Source organism: Nomascus leucogenys, chromosome 9, assembly GCF_006542625.1.
Source record: "Nomascus leucogenys isolate Asia chromosome 9, Asia_NLE_v1, whole genome shotgun sequence".
In the NCBI taxonomy this organism is placed as follows: domain Eukaryota; kingdom Metazoa; phylum Chordata; class Mammalia; order Primates; family Hylobatidae; genus Nomascus; species Nomascus leucogenys.
Genome location: NC_044389.1, coordinates 12,301,936 through 12,318,248, shown reverse-complemented (window position 1 = coordinate 12,318,248; position 16,313 = coordinate 12,301,936). Strand labels below are relative to the sequence as shown.

General features: G+C 48.6%; 1 protein-coding gene across 7 annotated transcripts in view; it reads left to right on the top strand.

The window, feature by feature from the left end:
• The window catches only part of ATP2B4 (ATPase plasma membrane Ca2+ transporting 4), a 115,415-nt gene that overhangs the window by 39,116 nt on the left and 59,986 nt on the right, over positions 1–16,313 (top strand). The window contains exon 2 of one of the 7 annotated variants that reach the window (XM_030818609.1): positions 14,755–14,879. The exons of 5 other annotated variants lie outside the window; for them this stretch is intronic. The gene's annotated coding sequence lies outside the window, so the exon portion shown is untranslated. Of the gene's footprint in view, positions 1–7,978; positions 8,019–14,754; positions 14,880–16,313 lie in introns of those variants that run through there. One more of the 7 variants, XM_030818610.1, reaches the window with a different exon arrangement.

Genomic DNA, 16,313 nt, shown 5'->3' with positions numbered 1-16,313 from the left:
ATACTCAGCTGACAGCTCCTGCTGGGAGGAATGGTAGCATTTTGGTTTCTTACAATGTTCTCCTCCATCTGGCTCCTTTGAAATGAGAGTTGAAAGGGTCCTGACCAGGGCACCTGCAGGGGTGGACAGCAAGGCAGGCCTCAATTCTGGAAACAGCACCTCCACACATCACTTCTGGGGATAATTATCTCATCTGCCCTCTTGCAGGCAAAACTCAGAGTCTTTGGAGGGCCTTCGCTTTCCCAAAGCAGCTTAATTTTGGCCTCCGTTCTTCGTGCCTCCTAGGTTTGGTTGGGTGGACATTTAACATAGTAGAAAGCTGACTCCTCTTCCTATTAACCTCTAGGTTTATCTCACCATCCGAATAAGGCGTTATGATCCTACAAATGAGGCCTCTCTTTCTATGCTCACCAGGAAAAATTGAACTCTCAAGACTGTCCATTTCCTTTGCCCTGTTATGGAAACTTCTCTTCCTTTTGCCATATCCCCCTCTTATCTTGGCTCTTGAAACTGTTCCCTTAGGAAGAAAAAGGCAGTTCCCTTCCTGCCCTTCTTTTGAGCAAAACTTCTGTTTGTGGTCTTGGAAACCATGACAACCTGGCCTAAGAAGCCACTTTGACCATCTTGGAAGTTAATATTTCAGTGCTGTGTACTCCCAATTGTGAGCTCTCTAGCACCTTTTTGTTTTTGTTTTGTTTTGTTTTAAGATAGGTTCTCACTTTGTCATCCAGGCTGGAGTGCAGTGGTGCCATCTCCACTCACTGCAACCTCTGCCTCCCAGGTTCAGGAGATCCTCCCACCTCAGCCTCCAGAGTAGCTGGGACTATAGGTGCGCACCACCATGCCTGGCTAATTTTTGTATATTTTGTAGAGATGGGGTTTCACCATGTTGCTCCAGCTGGTCTCGAACTCCTGGATTCAAGCGATCTGCCCACCTCAGCCTCCCACAATGCAGGGATTACAGGCGTGAGTCATCGTGCCCTGCCTCTAGCACTTTTTTCCAAAGGGGGACAGAAGCTCATGATCTGCTGAGAGGAGAAAGTTTCAAACAAAGCAACCCTAGATAATCCTTCTACAAGTACATTAGCAAAAGAGCAATGTTCCCTGTAGGTTCTAGGGAGTGGATATGGGCAGCATACGCTGGCAATCTGGAGTAATGTTCTGGAGTGTGGTCTATACTTATTTTTCCTGTGCTCTTTTCTTCTTTCCTCTTCTCACAATTGCTCAGTTACTCAGTAGACTAGTGTTGGAGGTAGTTATCTTTTCGCTTACACCAACATTTTTTTCTTTCTTCTCCTCGATATGTTTGTCCTTCTTGCTCGGGTGCTACCTTTTAAAGCCCAAAGTTGGGAATCCAGGGAGCTGTGATGATTAACTGCAGGAGCCCAGTGGAAGAATTCCACAGCCTTAGACGGCAAAGTTTCCATAGCCTCACTGCCGTGGGACTTCCCCCGCATGAAGGCGAGCTCTCTTTCTTGGGCTGGCCATTGGAGGAGGGAGGGAAGACAGCAGGCTGGCATGTCCTCAGCTTCCCTGAGGACTTGGCTGCTTACAGAGAGAGGGCCCAGTGACAAGAACCCTAAAGGGAGGAAAGTGACCCCCTCCCCGCACACTGAAAAAGATCCCTCTGTGGTGATGAAGATCTTGCTAATTTGGAACAGCTGGCCAGGGTGTGTTAGACTGGAGGAACTGGGGGAAAGCTTGCTCTGGCAATCTTCTGCAGAAGCAAATAGCATGAGATGCCTACGAAAGTTTCACTCTGCCTGAATAGGATGTGTGATGCTACTCCTCCTCTGCGAATCCTTGTGTAGCGGTGGGGAAAGAGAGAAGAAAGCAGCCTGTCAGCAGGGGTTGGATTTTAGCGTCCATATGTCTATTCCCCACCATGCTCTGTAGGCTCAGAGTGGAACGGAGGTGCAACAGTGGAGCCATCTTGCAGCTTGTAGTTGGGTAGGACTAGCTTATTGTGTTCAGTTCTTGAGTTGTCAGCTTCCTTGGGAACCCTGAAAGGAGCCAGGGTCAGATTGTAGCCCCGGGTGCCTTTTCAATCTGTCTAGTCTTCTGCCTCCATCAAGCCAGTCTCCTATTTATGCTAGATTGGGAGCTTGGCTGAGCATACTACATCCCGACTTTGGTGGTTTGTTTTGTTTTTTCATTTTTTAGAAGGCTGTAGTTACTATAACTGACTTTTGTATTTAATCGGTGGGAATATTCTCCTATCCCTCCCCTTCCCCCACCCAGAGTCCTCAGTGTTAACTGTTTATCTCTACCTCCAGTGTAGTTAGTTCCTGCATAAATATTTGACTTAGACAAGCAAGCTCCAGATGGACTGGGGAGAATGCAGATTGGCTCATGGAATCTGGTCTCACGTGCCTTTGACCCATCATCCGTGACCCCAGTGACACAGATGGGCCCTGGGTTGGTGCTGGCTGTGGCAGCCCCACAAGTGCCTGACTTGCTTCTCAGCACATTCCTGCTCCTTCCACTATGTGAGCCACTGTGGACTAGGACAGGACTGATTGGTTTCAGAAATTATCCAGGCAAGGATCAATCCAATTAGGCTGTCCCTGGAGATGTGGGAAAAGAGAATGAGAGAGATTGAGAGATTGAAATAGACAGATAGATTGGGGAGGAGGAGGTAGGGGAAGGGATACACATAAGTATGGGATAATAAAGTTAGAAGTTTGGGAATGAGGTATAGAGAAAAATGGGGAGGTGGAAATAGTTTGGTGCTAGGTATTCTTCTTATGATCTTGGTAGCTTAGGGCTTTAGAAATAAAATAATCCAGAAAATATCTTATTTTTTCACTTCCTACAAACCTCCGACCACCATCCCACCATTCTTCCAGGTTTTGCGTTGGAGGTCGAAGTGGTGTTTAAAGTGGCATATATAGGAGTTTAGAATCAACTGGGTTGTGTTCACCTTTGCCTCTCCCTAGACAGTAGATGGATTCCTTCAGTGATAGCTCATTCCCCTTCTATCTGCACCAAAACCTCTCTGACTGTGGCCTGGAGATCAAGGAAGATGTGCCCTCAACCATTCATTCAGTCCACCAATTTTAAGGTGCAAAGAATGTGGGGAGATGGAGCAAGTACTGAAGGAGTGGTGCCTGGGTCTTACTGATTGTCTCTGGAGACTGGATCCCTTTCCAGGACTTGTTGTTGTTGTTGTTGTTGTTTGTTTGTTTGTCTGTTTTTTGAGATGGCGTCTCGCTCTTGTTGCCCAGGCTGGAGCGCGATGGCGCGATCTCGGCTCACCACAACCTCTGCCTCTCGGGTTCAAGCGATTCACCTACCTCAGCCTCCCGAGTACCTGGGATTACAGGCACGTGCCACCACGCCCTGCTAATTTTTGTATATTTAGTAGAGACGGAGTTTCTCCATATTGGTCAGGCTGGTCTCAAACTCCTGACCTCAGGTGATCTGCCTGCCTCAGCCTCCCAAAGCGCTGGGATTACAGGCGTGAGCCACTGTTCCTGGCCCCTTTCTGGGACTTTCATACTTTTCCTTCCCTTGGAAACAGAAGCACACTGGATGGAACAGAGAAAGGTGGCTCATTCATTAATTGCACAGGTTAGGCCAGGCTCTGGAGCTGAGGTTGGGATAGAGAGGTGATGACACAACCTTTCTGCTCACTTGGAAGAAAAATACACAATACTCTCCACTTTCTCTCCCCTGAGAGACTTCCATCAACAATGACCAGCTGGGGCTGAGTCACCTCTTTGCCTGCTCTTTATCTCTTTCAACAATGAGCCCTGTGTCCATCACTGTGGATGCGAGCCCTTTGGAATAGATGTTCTTTCTAGTCCGTGAGTTTTGGAAGCTCACTGTACCTTGGGACACTGAAACACGTCTGCATCTCTCTTTGTCTTTTTATGTATTCCCAAGTAATGGCCACTCTGCTTGAGTTCATACTCTTTTTTATTTTATTTTATTTTTTTGAAATTGAGTCTCACTCTGTCACACAGGCTGGAGTGCAGTGGCATGATCTCAGCTCACTGCAACCTCCATCTCCCCAGTTCAAGTGATTCTCCTGCCTCGGCCTCCCAAGTAGCTGAGATTACAGGCATGTGCCACCACACGTGGCTAATTTTTGTATTTTTGGTAGAAACGGGGTTTCACCATATTGGCCAGGCTGGTCTCTAACTTCTGACCTCAGGTGATCCACCCGCCTTGGCCTCCCACAGTGTTGGGATTACAGGCATGAGCCACTGTGCCCAGCCGAGTTCATACTCTTAACCTAGGAAGAGAAGCACAGCTTATGTGGAACCTTAATTCATAGTTAGGGCTTTAACATCAGCCTACACCCAACAGTCCAGGACTATACCTTTTTTTATCTCTGGACCCTTTCCTCACCTCTCCCTTCTGCCTTCCTACCCTGTAGGAACTAGGATGCTGATGATAGTTGGTTTGACAGGTTTAGAAATGATATCTGCTCTGCTCTTTTGACCTCAAGGTTCTGCCAAGACTGATTTTTATCCCAAGTTCTGATTTCTCCAACAAGAGCTTATGAGCTAACCAGGGCTGTCAGTTAGGAATTTGACCTCTCCTGAGGCAGCAGAAGGGTGCTTCCCTGATGGGAGCATCAGTGTCTTCCCCCTTCTCCTGCCCTCTCTCATCCCCATGGGGAGTGTTCTCATCTACATCCTTTCTGAGCCATGGTGGCATCTGGGAGACATTCAGTTATCATATGAGATGGGAGGAAATGGAACAGTCTATGCAATTTGCTGTTTTTAACATTGCCCTAACTTTATTTTTATCTGATTAATATGTCTGTTGGCAGTAAGAGGTTTTTAATCCCCTAATAAGTGTATACCAATCCAAAAGAAGCTGGAATAAGGTGGGGAAAAAGGGTTGATAAATTCCTGCAGCATCTTTATATTCCAACTAGCTGTTTCTGAAAGGTGACTCTTTCTCTTACTCACATGCTGTTTAGTGATTGATGACCTATAGCATATTTATTAGTCAGTTCACGCTTTCAGCTCAGTTGTGTGTGTGTGGGTGTGTGCATGCCTGTGATTAATTACCACATGGACTTGTGACTCCCACTTTCTTGACCTTCATTTTTTTTCTTTATTTTGTTTAGATAAAAAAAATAAGTCTCGCTTTGTTGCCAAGGCTGATCTCAAACTCCTGAGTTCAAGCAATCCTCCCTCCTCAGCCTCCCAAAGAGCTACGATTATAGGCATGAGCCACCGCACCTGCCTCTCCTGCCCATCTTGAACCACCTATGGCTCCTATTTCTTTTCTTCTTTGCTATTTTATTTTTGGTTGAGGGGGTCAAGGCAGAGGGCCATAGTGCTTCCATCCAATAGATGCAGACTGACCTTTGATCACTCCCTAACCCCTCGGCCAAAAACCTTTCCCATGTCTCTGGTGCCCGAGACATATGTGTCTAGGGAGGAATCAGCTGCACTATTACTCATCCATCAGCATCTGAACCTTGCATGCTGACTCTGTGATGCTGACTAAGGGTCCTCACCACCTTGACTAAAATCTAGGGTCTTGCTGTGCAGAAGTAGCCCTTCACCCCAAAGCTAAGGAGAAAGGATTGGATTAAAGTTTTCTGTAGAAGTGGAGGAAACACGTGTCTCCTCAGAGCTACCTCTAGAGGTTGTTCTCTGCAACCCCCCAGCTAGAGTGAGCAGGCTCCTTGCCTGGGTGGCGCTGCTACCCACAGAGGGGATGGGGGCTTCGAAGCTCTCCTCCCACGACCCCTGGTGAATCCTCCATGTCTTCCTCCCTTGATACTGGCAGCTGGTGGGGGCTGGGGAGATGAAGGAGTGCTGCTGTTAGAGCAAGAAGACAAAGTGGCTTTGTCTCTTCTCCATAATATAAGTGCAGGGAGGTGAGAAGACCCTGGGGTTTGGCATTTCTCCTTGAGGAGCTGAGCCAGAGGCGGGGCTTTGGTTCCTAAGTGATTAGAGGCCTGCATGGCCAGAGGCCGCACATTCCCTTTTGGAAAGGAGCTCACCCACACTCCTTGCTTCCATCTTCCCCTTCCTAGCTCAAGTCATAGGCTCTATTTTCTGGCTATCCTCTTTTTGTTCCTGAGAAAGTTGCGGTGGCTCTTTTTTTTTTTTTTTTTTTAAAGCTGATTTAGGGGGTTGGGAAAGGAAAACTTTAAAAGTAAAATAATAAAAAACAGACCACTGTGTCATTACAGGCACATAAATAGCTTTACCGTCGCTGGGCTGCACACTCGCTTTGCCATAGCAACCTAAAGCGACTGTTTATAACAGCCTGTCAACTGGCCTGGAAACCAGCAGCTGCTGCTGGCCGCCCTGGCCTCGGAGCAGCGGGCAGGCGCTCCCTGAGAGGTGTTGTGGAGGCAGTGAGCGTGGTGCTTCTTCTGGAACCGTGGGGGATGGCAGGGGAAAGGCAGCCTGGGTTCCAGAGGCAACCAGGGGCAGTAATGTTTTGGGAGCCAAAGTGAGCAGCGGATGTCTTTTGTTTTTGTTTTCCCTCATCTGTGTATGGGCCCCAGCATTGCTCATCACCTGTGGAGATAGAAGACAGGGCTGGGAGGGGATTCGCTCCACCGGAACCTGAAAGGGGCCTGGGTGTCCCTCTGAACCTCACGAGGTGGCTTGTTTTAACTTTTCGAATAGACCTTGGCTTCTGTTATAGCCTGTTGAGTGACATCCTCTCAAGTCTGTTTTCTCAAAGACTAAAAAAATGTGGGCTTTTTCGGGGCTCTGTCTGGGAAAGGGGGCTGCCCAGAGATAAATGGAAGCAGAAATCAGCAACCTGGAAGGACTAGCGGAGGGAGAGGGAAGAGCGAAGGAGACACATGGCAAGATCTTCCTGTGCCTTCCCATGTCAGCCTGGAGCTGAAGGGGTTCATGGGAATGCTTTGGAACCTCGCAGCATTTTCAAAGTGTGGTCCCCAGACCAGAAGCATCAGCTCACCCTGTTAAGGAACTTGTTAGGAGTGCACCTTCCCGGCCCCATCTCCGTTCTTGTGCACCAGAAACTCAGGAACTGGCAGGGAGGGGGCCAGTAGGTTTGCCCCAGTTCTCCAGAGGATCCTAGTGCTCACTCTGGGTTTGAGAACCATGGCTCTAAAGCATTACTCCAGTGCAAGAAAACATGATCGGTTCGCTTTCCAAAGGCCTAGGCTGACTGAATGGATCCTGTCTGTGCAATATGTGAACAAGGAAGAATAAAACAGGCCCAGAGAGGTGGCAGGTTATTAGGGATCATTCCTGGCCCCCTTTTTTAATAAGCACTGTCTTTTCAGCATGGAGCCCTCACTGATTTGCCTGTGACTTCCAGGAAATAGGCCCAGAGAAGGCTGGAATAGGTAAAGTGGGGATGGGAGGTTCTCTGTACTCTGTGTAGGTGAGACTGTCAGAGTGGAGAAAGGGAATGGGAGCAGCCAGGCCTGATGACCAGTATGGGACATGCTGGCTAGTATCTGGGCCACACAGGAATGTTGTTTTGCTTCCTCTCCTGCTGAGCGCCTGGGGACAGAGCAGCTGCCCCTGGTGCTCCCTTTTGGTGGATGAGATGTGGCCACCTCAGTCCGTGGCCAGGCAACTTCTTCCCCTTATCCTGAGGGCTCCACCAGAACCTGAGGCCTGGGAACAACCAGGTCCTGACTCGGTAGCCCAGGAAGATGACCCCTCTCCATTAGCATGACATGATTCTGCTGAAATTCGTTTCCAGAAATAACCTAGGATCCGATCCAGCTGCTAAAAAGCCCCTTTGTTCCTTTGAAACCAAAATATGGAAAGCCACAGCAGCCCCAAGAAAGACAGTCTGCGTAGTCTAAGAGAGTACATACACGAAATACCTGAATGCTGCTGCCGGAGGGCTGCGTCCTGTCTGTGGCCTAGAAGCTTCCTGCCGCAGCTCTGAGGAGGGAGTAGCAGTTATCCTTGCTAACCTTTACCCTGAATGAACGGGGTCAGGAGAGGCTGCCAGTACCCCTTTTGTTAAACAGACCTTCCAGATGGCGTTGTCACTTCCACCTGAAGGTAGCTCTTGGCCTCCTTAAACAACTGAAGGAAATGGTGAGTGCTGCTGTTTCATCCTCTACATTTTTTTGAGCTCTAGCTTGCTGTGAACACCCCTACCTCCACCCCATATACCCTCTGAGTCACTGGAGGACACAGAGGTGACCCAGGCCAGTGTGACTCACACAATTTGAAAGAGGTTGGCTTTCCCAAGGCTCTGAGCCTGAGGGACTGCTCTTTCTCATCTTGATAATTTTTTTTTGAGATGGAGTTTCACTCTTACCCAGGCTGGAGTGCAGTGGTGCGATCTCAGCTCACTGCAACCTCTGCTTCCCAGGTTCAAGCGATTCTCCTGCCTCAGCCTTCTGTGCAGCTGGGATCACAGGCGTGCAACACCACACCTGGCTTTTTTTTTTTTTTTTTTTTTTTTTTGAGATGGGGTCTCGCTGTCTCCCAGGCTGGAGTGCAATGGCTCAGTCTTGGCTCACTGCAACCTCCATCTCCTGGGTTCAAGCAACTCTTCTGCCTCAGCCTCCTGAGTAGCTGGGACTACAGGCACGTGCCACAACACCTGGCTAATTTTTTGTATTTTTAGTAGAGATGGGGTTTCACCATGTTAGCCAGGATGGAATTTTTATATTTTTAGTAGAGACGGGGTTTCGCCATGTTGGCCAGGCTGGTCTCGAACTCCTGAGCTCAGGTGATCTGCCCACCTTGGCCTCCCAAAATGCTGGGATTACAGGCATGAGCCACTGCGCCTGGCCTCATCTTGATAATACTGATGCCATTTCAAGATGGAGCCAGTGGACAGGGGTCAGGGGGACATCAGTGCCCTTCCAGGCACATTCCTGCTTCCTCCCACCACACTGTTTCCCTACCCATGCCCTAGAGCTTTCTGTCTTCATCTTGGTGGTTCTTAAAGCCTGTGACATGGGTTAGATCTTAGCAGACCAGGTGATCAGGATCAGGCTGTCAACCTTCGGTCAATTCTTGGTATTGCTATTTGGAGAAAGCTTTTGCCATCTATGGGTCCTACCTTCTCCCTGCCTTCTGAAGGCATCTGGCCAGAACTGATAAGTTTTGCCACCATTATCACTGTACAGCATATCCTAGACAACACAGCCACTCCAAGACTGAGAGGTATTTTATTTTTATTTTTTGGATATCAGATCACCACAGATAATGCCCCAGTGAACATCCTTGCACATGCCCCTTCCAGGCCCTGGATGAGGATTTCTCTGGAAGATGTAGCCAGGACTAGGTGACTGGGTCCACAGCATGCATAGATGTAGTTTGACCAAAAAGCACCAAGTGATTCTGGGGAGGAGGGATGAATTCTGGATTCCTGAGACCCAGGGGCTAGGAGTGACACTTTTTCTCCGGATAGATGCTTTGACTCTAGCACTACCTTTTTTCGGTGGAATTGAAGAAGGTGCTGTCAGAGTAGCAGACTTGGAGAGGGGGAAGTAAGTGAGGGAGGGCCGTGGATACCACCTCCTAACCAGGAAATGGCGTTCTATCTTCAGAAAGAGAGAACTGAGCCTGTGAGTGACATCCTCTCAAGTCCGTTTTCTCAAAGACTAAAAGGATGTGGGCTTTCCTTGGGTCTCTGGGAAAGGGGGCTGTCCTGAGATGACTGGAAGCAGAGATCAGCAACCTGGAAGGACTAGAGGGGGTAGAGGGAAGAGCAAAGGAGACGTGAACCAGAACCCAGAACTTTAGGAAGGGAGTATCCCACCCCAGGAGGCTAAGTTCTAGGGGCTAGCTGAAAATTAGCATCAGATTCCCTGACCAGGCCATGGTATACTATCCCATGGTGAGGCCAGAGGCCTGGCTTGGTGCGCTCGCCCTCACCTGGCTTCCTGGCTTGGGTGTGGCTGTTGGATGATGACGACAAGTGGTGCCACCCACCACCTGAACTTTAGCCAACACCTGCTGCCTCTGACCTTGTTCCCATGCCTCCAAAGGGCCTCAGTAGGCTGAAGGAGGGCATATGCTCTAGTCTGCTTCTGCAAACCAGTTGGCATTTAAGGAGCAATTAGGGCAGGGCAGACATGCAGAGGGGAGGAAGAACCCGGGATTGTGATGAGGATGGCTGCCAGACCTGAGGGATGGGAAGTGGCCAGGTTGAACTAGAATCTGGGTCATGGAAATAAGGAGCCTGTGATAAGGAGGCGGGCAGAACAGCCTCTGCCTGAGATTCACACCTCCGGAGAGAAGGGCTAGCCAGGGATGTTTTAGGCTAGGCAGCCTACCATGGTCAGGTTCTTGCCAGCTTTCTTGATAGGGCACTGTCCTTTGGAAGCGTTAAGAGTGCCAGAGAGAAGGAATAGATCTTAACCCCCACCCCAGGTGGTACACAGGAAACAGCCCTGCTGGAAAAAAGAGAGAGAATACAGAGCAGGGTCTCCCTCTGTGCTTCTCCCAGATCACCAGGGGGAGCAAGGCCAAGAGCATGAGATGACTGAGTGGAGGAAGCCCTCATCCCCACCACTGGGCTCTCCAGGCGGGAATTGGATATGCTTGGACTCACAGCAATCTAGAGCCCTGTGCTTTCTGGCTTGGGGTGGGGGTGGGGTGAGGGGAGGGTAGGACAAAGGGGAGGGGAGGGTGTCTGCTCCCAAAAAGCTTTGGGTCTATCCCTATGCCTTCCCAGAAAGTTCACAAGAGGTAGATATTTCCCTGACCTATTTCAGAGCCTTTCAGGAGTCAGGAACAAGGGACAGATGGGTTTATGTGAGCCTTCTCATCAAGGTTTAGGAAGTAAGCTCATAGCTGTGTTTACATTTTTTTATATCATTGTTCTTGTACTTGAGGCAAGGTGGCTTTGGATTTAGATTAGGGCACAAATCTGGCTCTCTGAATCTATATTTCCCTGCTATAAGATGGAGAAGTCCTTCTTATAGGGCTGTTGGTGAGAATTCAGTGAAACAGTATATGTAAGAATGATAATAGCTACAGTGTGTGGACCAGCCACTACGCCAGGCACTACATAATACATAGGGGTATATACATAATTTCTAATTTTCGTATAAAGTACCTAGTATGGCCCCTAGCACATGGCAGGTGCTCAACAAATATTTTTTTCCCTCCCTTCCCACCTCTCCCAATCCCACATCCCTGTTCCTGAGTATAGGGAGAAGTAGAGCCTCGCTTGGAATGAGGGAGACTGACTCTAGGTCAGAAAAAAGACTACGGGTTTTCTGAGGGACCCCTAAAGCAGGTTTTGTTTGTTTGTTTCTGAAGCAGAGTCTCGCTGTCACCCAGGCTGGAGTGCAGTGGCACGATCTCGGCTCACTGTAACCTCCACCTCCCAGGTTCAAGTGATTCTCCTGTCTCAGCCTCCCAAGTAGTTGGGATTACAGGCATTCACCACCATGCCCAGCTAATGTTTTCTATTTTAGTAGAGACAGGGTTTCACCTTGTTGGCCAGGCTAGTCTCAAACTCATGACCTCAGGTGATCCGCCCGCCTCGGCCTCCCAAAGTGCTGGGATTACAAGCATGAGCCACCGCACCCAGCCCTGAAGCAGGTTTTATATTGTAGTTAGGTGCATTCTAAAGTGGGCCCAGGCTGCTTCCCCTCTCCGGAGGTCGTCCCTTCCTCACACATCAAGTCCTGCCTGGCTGTGATGCTGGCACCCCTGCCAGAGTGTCTCCAAGTGCTACCAGCTTGCTCCTGAGCAGAGGCTCTCAGCCCATCGGGGAAGGACAGAGTAGGGCAGGGCAGGGAAGTGTCTGCTCCTCTGAGCAGCCCCTGCCTGTAGCCCAGAGGCCAGAGTTGACCAGAGCCTCTTGTTATTCCAGGCAGGTCTGTCTGCCGTGCTGCAGCAGCCTGAAGCCCTAGCCCCTGGCCCCTCCTGTTTCCTTTCTCCCATTTTTATGCATCACATCACATTCAATAGGAGCACTTAGTAGCGGGGAGAGTCAGGGGGTGAGTTCCTTTCATATTTTCAAATATACCCTACTCTATAACCTATACAAGGTGTCACTCTTTTTCCTCATAGTTTGGGGATGTATTTCTTCTTTAGCAGCCTGGGAAAGCTGAGTGAAAGATTCCTTGCACAAAATTGGAGGAAAGTTTGTCTGACTAGTGTTTACAGTTTGGTGACTTAGGGCATAAGGTTCTTGTCTCTGGCAGCTCCTCATTTCTACAGGCTTTTTTTTTTTCTTTTGAAGTCAGGGTCCCACTCGGTTTGCCCAGGCTGAAATTAAGTGATGTGAATACAGCTCACTGCACACTGCAGCTTCCACCTCCCAGGCTCAAATGACCCTCCCACCTCAGCCTCCCAACTTGCTAAGACCACAGGTGTGCACCATCATGCCCAGCTAATTTTGGTATTTTTTGTAGAGACAGGGTTTCACCATGTTACCTAGGCTGGTATCGAACTTCTGAGTTCAAGTGATTCTCCCGCCTCAGCCTTCCAAAGTGCTGGGATTACAGGCAGGAGCCATGGCACCTGGCAGATGCCTGCCTTTTAGAGGGCGTCTTAGAAGTTTGCCAGAAAATGAGGACGTTTAGGCTCAAGAGAAGGAGTAAAGTGTAACAAAAAGAGCACCAGGCAGTCAAGACCGCTGACTTGCTAAAACCAAACCACTTTTTTATCTCCCTGGACCTTTGTATCTTCATCGGTAAGGCGGGGATCACAGCTGTCCTAGCTAGAATGGATGCGACCAATGCTTTCACATGTCATCTACAAATTATAGAACAGATATTATAGGAATTTAGGAGGAAAAAAGTAAAATGTCTTAATGATCATGTAAAGCATTATGATTTCATGCCCTAGGAGGAAGAGATGAGAGAGTTCACTCTTCTATCATCTCTTAGGCTTGCAAAATACTAGAAAAGAGGAGGCAGCACATACCTTACCCAGAACGCCCCAAGCCGAATGACTAACCCTTACCTGACAAGAGGTGTCTGAGCAGCGCATTTGATGCTAAGGTGGTGTGAGCACCTTCAGATTATTCTTTGGCAGTTGCCTAATCAGATTAGGGGCCAGGCAAGCTCAGCAGTTGCAGAGAGCTCATACTCCAGAAAGCTCAAAACTCAGAAGTGTGGACGTCATGATATGCTTCCTAGTATTATAGAGATCTCACCTTAAACCTCGGGCCCCAACTCTGCACTGCCCTTTTGACTATGTGCCAGCAGCTTAGTGCTTGACTTACTGTGTGTTTCTCTAGATCAGCCTGAGGCAAACAAACCTTTTCATTCTTTCCCACATGTGTTCTTCAGCCCCACGTGTTCTAATCTTATGTGACCTTTTCCATCAGTTGCCTATGGAAGTGGAAGAATCTCTCCTGTTTGATACTCTGAAACGAGGTTCAAAGTAAGGAAGGAATTCTGCCAGGCACGGTAGTTCATGTCTGTAATTCTAGCACTTTGGGAGTCTGAGGCAGGAAGATCGCTTGAGGTCAGGAATTCCAGACCAGCCTGGCAACATGGTGAATCCCCATCTGTACTAAAAATACAAAAAATTGGCTGGGTGCAGTGGTTCACGCCTGTAATCCCAGCACTTCGGGAGGCCGAGGCGGGTGGATCACAAGGTCAAGAGATCGAGACCATCCTGGCCAACATGGTGAAACCCCATCTCTACTAAAATACAAAAATTAGCTGGGTGTGGTGGCATGCGACTGTAGTCCCAGCTACTTGGAAGGCTGAGGCAGGAGAATCACTTGAACCCAGGAGGTGGAGGTTGCAATGAGCTGAGATCGCACCACTGCACTCCAGCCTGGCAACGGAGCGAGACTCCATCTCAAAAACAAACAAACAAACAAAAAAACACAAAAAATTAGCTGGGCATGGTGGCAGGTACCTATAATCCCAGTTACTCAGGAAGCTGAGGTGGGAGAATCACTTGAACCTGGGAGGCAGAGGTTGCAATGAGCTGAGATCACGCCACTGCACTCCAGCCTGGCAACAGAGTGAGACTCCATCTCAAAAACAAACAAACAAAAAAAACCACAAAAAATTAGCTGGGCATGGTGGCGGGTGCCTATAATCACAGTTACTCAGGAAGCTGAGGTGGGAGAATCACTTGAACCTGGAAGGCGGAGGTTGCAGTGAGCCAAGATCACGCCACTGCATTCCGGCCTGGGTGACAGAGTGAGACTCTTTCTCAAAAAAAAAAAAAGGAAGGAATTCTGACTCAGACTGTCTTTTCTAATTCTCAAGAGACCCAAGACCCTATATGCTGGTGGTTATTGCTAATGGTTATAACCTAGCTAATGGTTATTGTTAACGAAGCTGCCTTAGAATTTTCCATTCTTTTTGTGGGGTGGGGGTTCCCTGGCAAGGAAAGATGGAAGGGCACATGGAGCTTATTGTTCTTCCTCTACTTAAAGGGCTTGATAACAAAAGTTCATTAAGATCAAATTAGGCGGCTGGGCGCGGTGGCTCATGCCTGTAATCCCAGCACTTTGGGAGGCCAAGGCGGGCGGATCACGAGGTTAGGAGATCAAGACCATCCTGGCTAACACAGTGAAACCCCACCTCTACTAAAAATACAAAAAATTAGCCAGGTGTGGTGGCAGGTGCCTGTGGTCCCAGCCACTCAGGAGGCTGAGGCAAGAGAATGGCGTGAATCTGGGAGCCGGAGCTTGCAGTGAGCCAAGATCGCGCCACTGCACTCCAGCATGGGCGACAGAGCGAGACTCCGTCTCAAAAAAAAAAAAAAAAAAAAGACCAAATTAGGCTTTCTCCCATCACTTAAGTGTTCTATTCTGGACACTGGACACCTTTCATCTAAGATTTCCAAGCACTATTTCTATAATTCCATTCCTTTATCACTTTCTTAGGGTGGTGCGAAAAGACAGGGCCCATTCTCTACCCAACTAAAGGTGGAAGGAGCTGAGTCCTGAGAAGGCTAAGTAACATCTCTGTCTTCATGGAGGACACATTGTAGTGGGTGAAGACAGAAAAGGTAAAATCCTCTGATTCCTGGTTCAACACTCTATCAGCATTGTTCCCAACATCCTCTTGAAAGGTTAAGGAGTTCTACTTAAGGGTCAAGTTGGGTTTCTTGCTGCTATAGCCCTTCCCACTTCTTCCAGGCTTGGAGGAGAAGCTGAACTGGGTGAAAACTCCGTGGTCCTGCCTGTTCCTATACCAGTCTGAATGAAGGGAGTTTGACACATTGCCTCAGGTTCTTTGTGGATCTTCTTGTTTCCCAGATATGAAGGGAGTATGATATTTTAAAACAAATAGAGCCCTGCTTTCTTAACTCTTTGTAAGTCAGACTAGTGCTAAAAATCTATGGGAGGAGGAGAAGGCAAAGGGCAAATTGGGAGAGGGAGGAGTATAAATCAACCTGCATCCCTGTGGAAGCTTCTGGGAAGGGGATTGTCAGGAATCGGCAAAGACTTTGGCTACATGTGACTTTGGAGTAGATCACTGATAAAAGAATCAAGTCCCTTATCTGATGGTTCTTGTGCTTCTTTGTTCACCTTCTAGAAGTAAGAGTGGCATCTATTTATTACAAAGAGGTTGGCCAGAGCTCCTTGCTACTCCCTGGTAACTGAAGTCGTCAGGGGGAACTATGTAACTGGGGTTGGGGTCCCATGTTCTGGTGCTGTGCTAAGAGCCCCTTCACATTTAAAAGGCTGATGTGTGGCAGTGACACCTGTCAGTGGCATGACACATGGCGGCCCCACTCTGAAACTGAGAAGGGGCCTCAGGATAAGTTCTCTTCCCACCTTCAGCCCTCCGTATCCTCACCTACACATAGCTCCCCCACACCCCCTAGTTAGCATGCATGAGAGGTAATGCATCTTTCTGAGGGGAGAAATGCTGGCCTCTCTCTGGTGCCTTTATTGAGCTGATGTGAGACTCTGGTGCTCACTCACAGGCTAGCTTGTCTCCCCTGCTAACCTTGCTGTGGCCTTATCCTCTATCTGAATTGAGAGGTGTCTTATCGCTCCCACTCCAGAGAAACTTTAATGCTCAGGCTTCAAACTCCCTATCTTTCCTCCTCAGAGGTCCTTCTGTCCCCCTTATTAAAAAAAAAAAAGTTCACCCTGTATCACCAACTGCCTTTACTCTCCTCTTCTCCCCAAAACCCTCTTGGAGGAGGGTGGAGCTTAGCCTCAAGACCAAAACTTGGTGCCGGCCAGGTTGACACCTGCAACAGGCTGCAGAATTTCCATACACCTGGAGGCTGAGTACTCTAAGGGGCTTTGGAGGATTTTGACATCTTCTATCAAGTTGTCTTCCTTGTGTGTAAATGTGTGTATTGGGAGTGGGAAGAGTGTGGGGTGTGGGAGAGGAAGGCAGACTGACAGGCCACCCTTCAGATCACTTAGATCTGAACTCCTTTTTCTTTTTTTCTTTTTTTCTTTTCTTTTTTTTTTGAGACAGA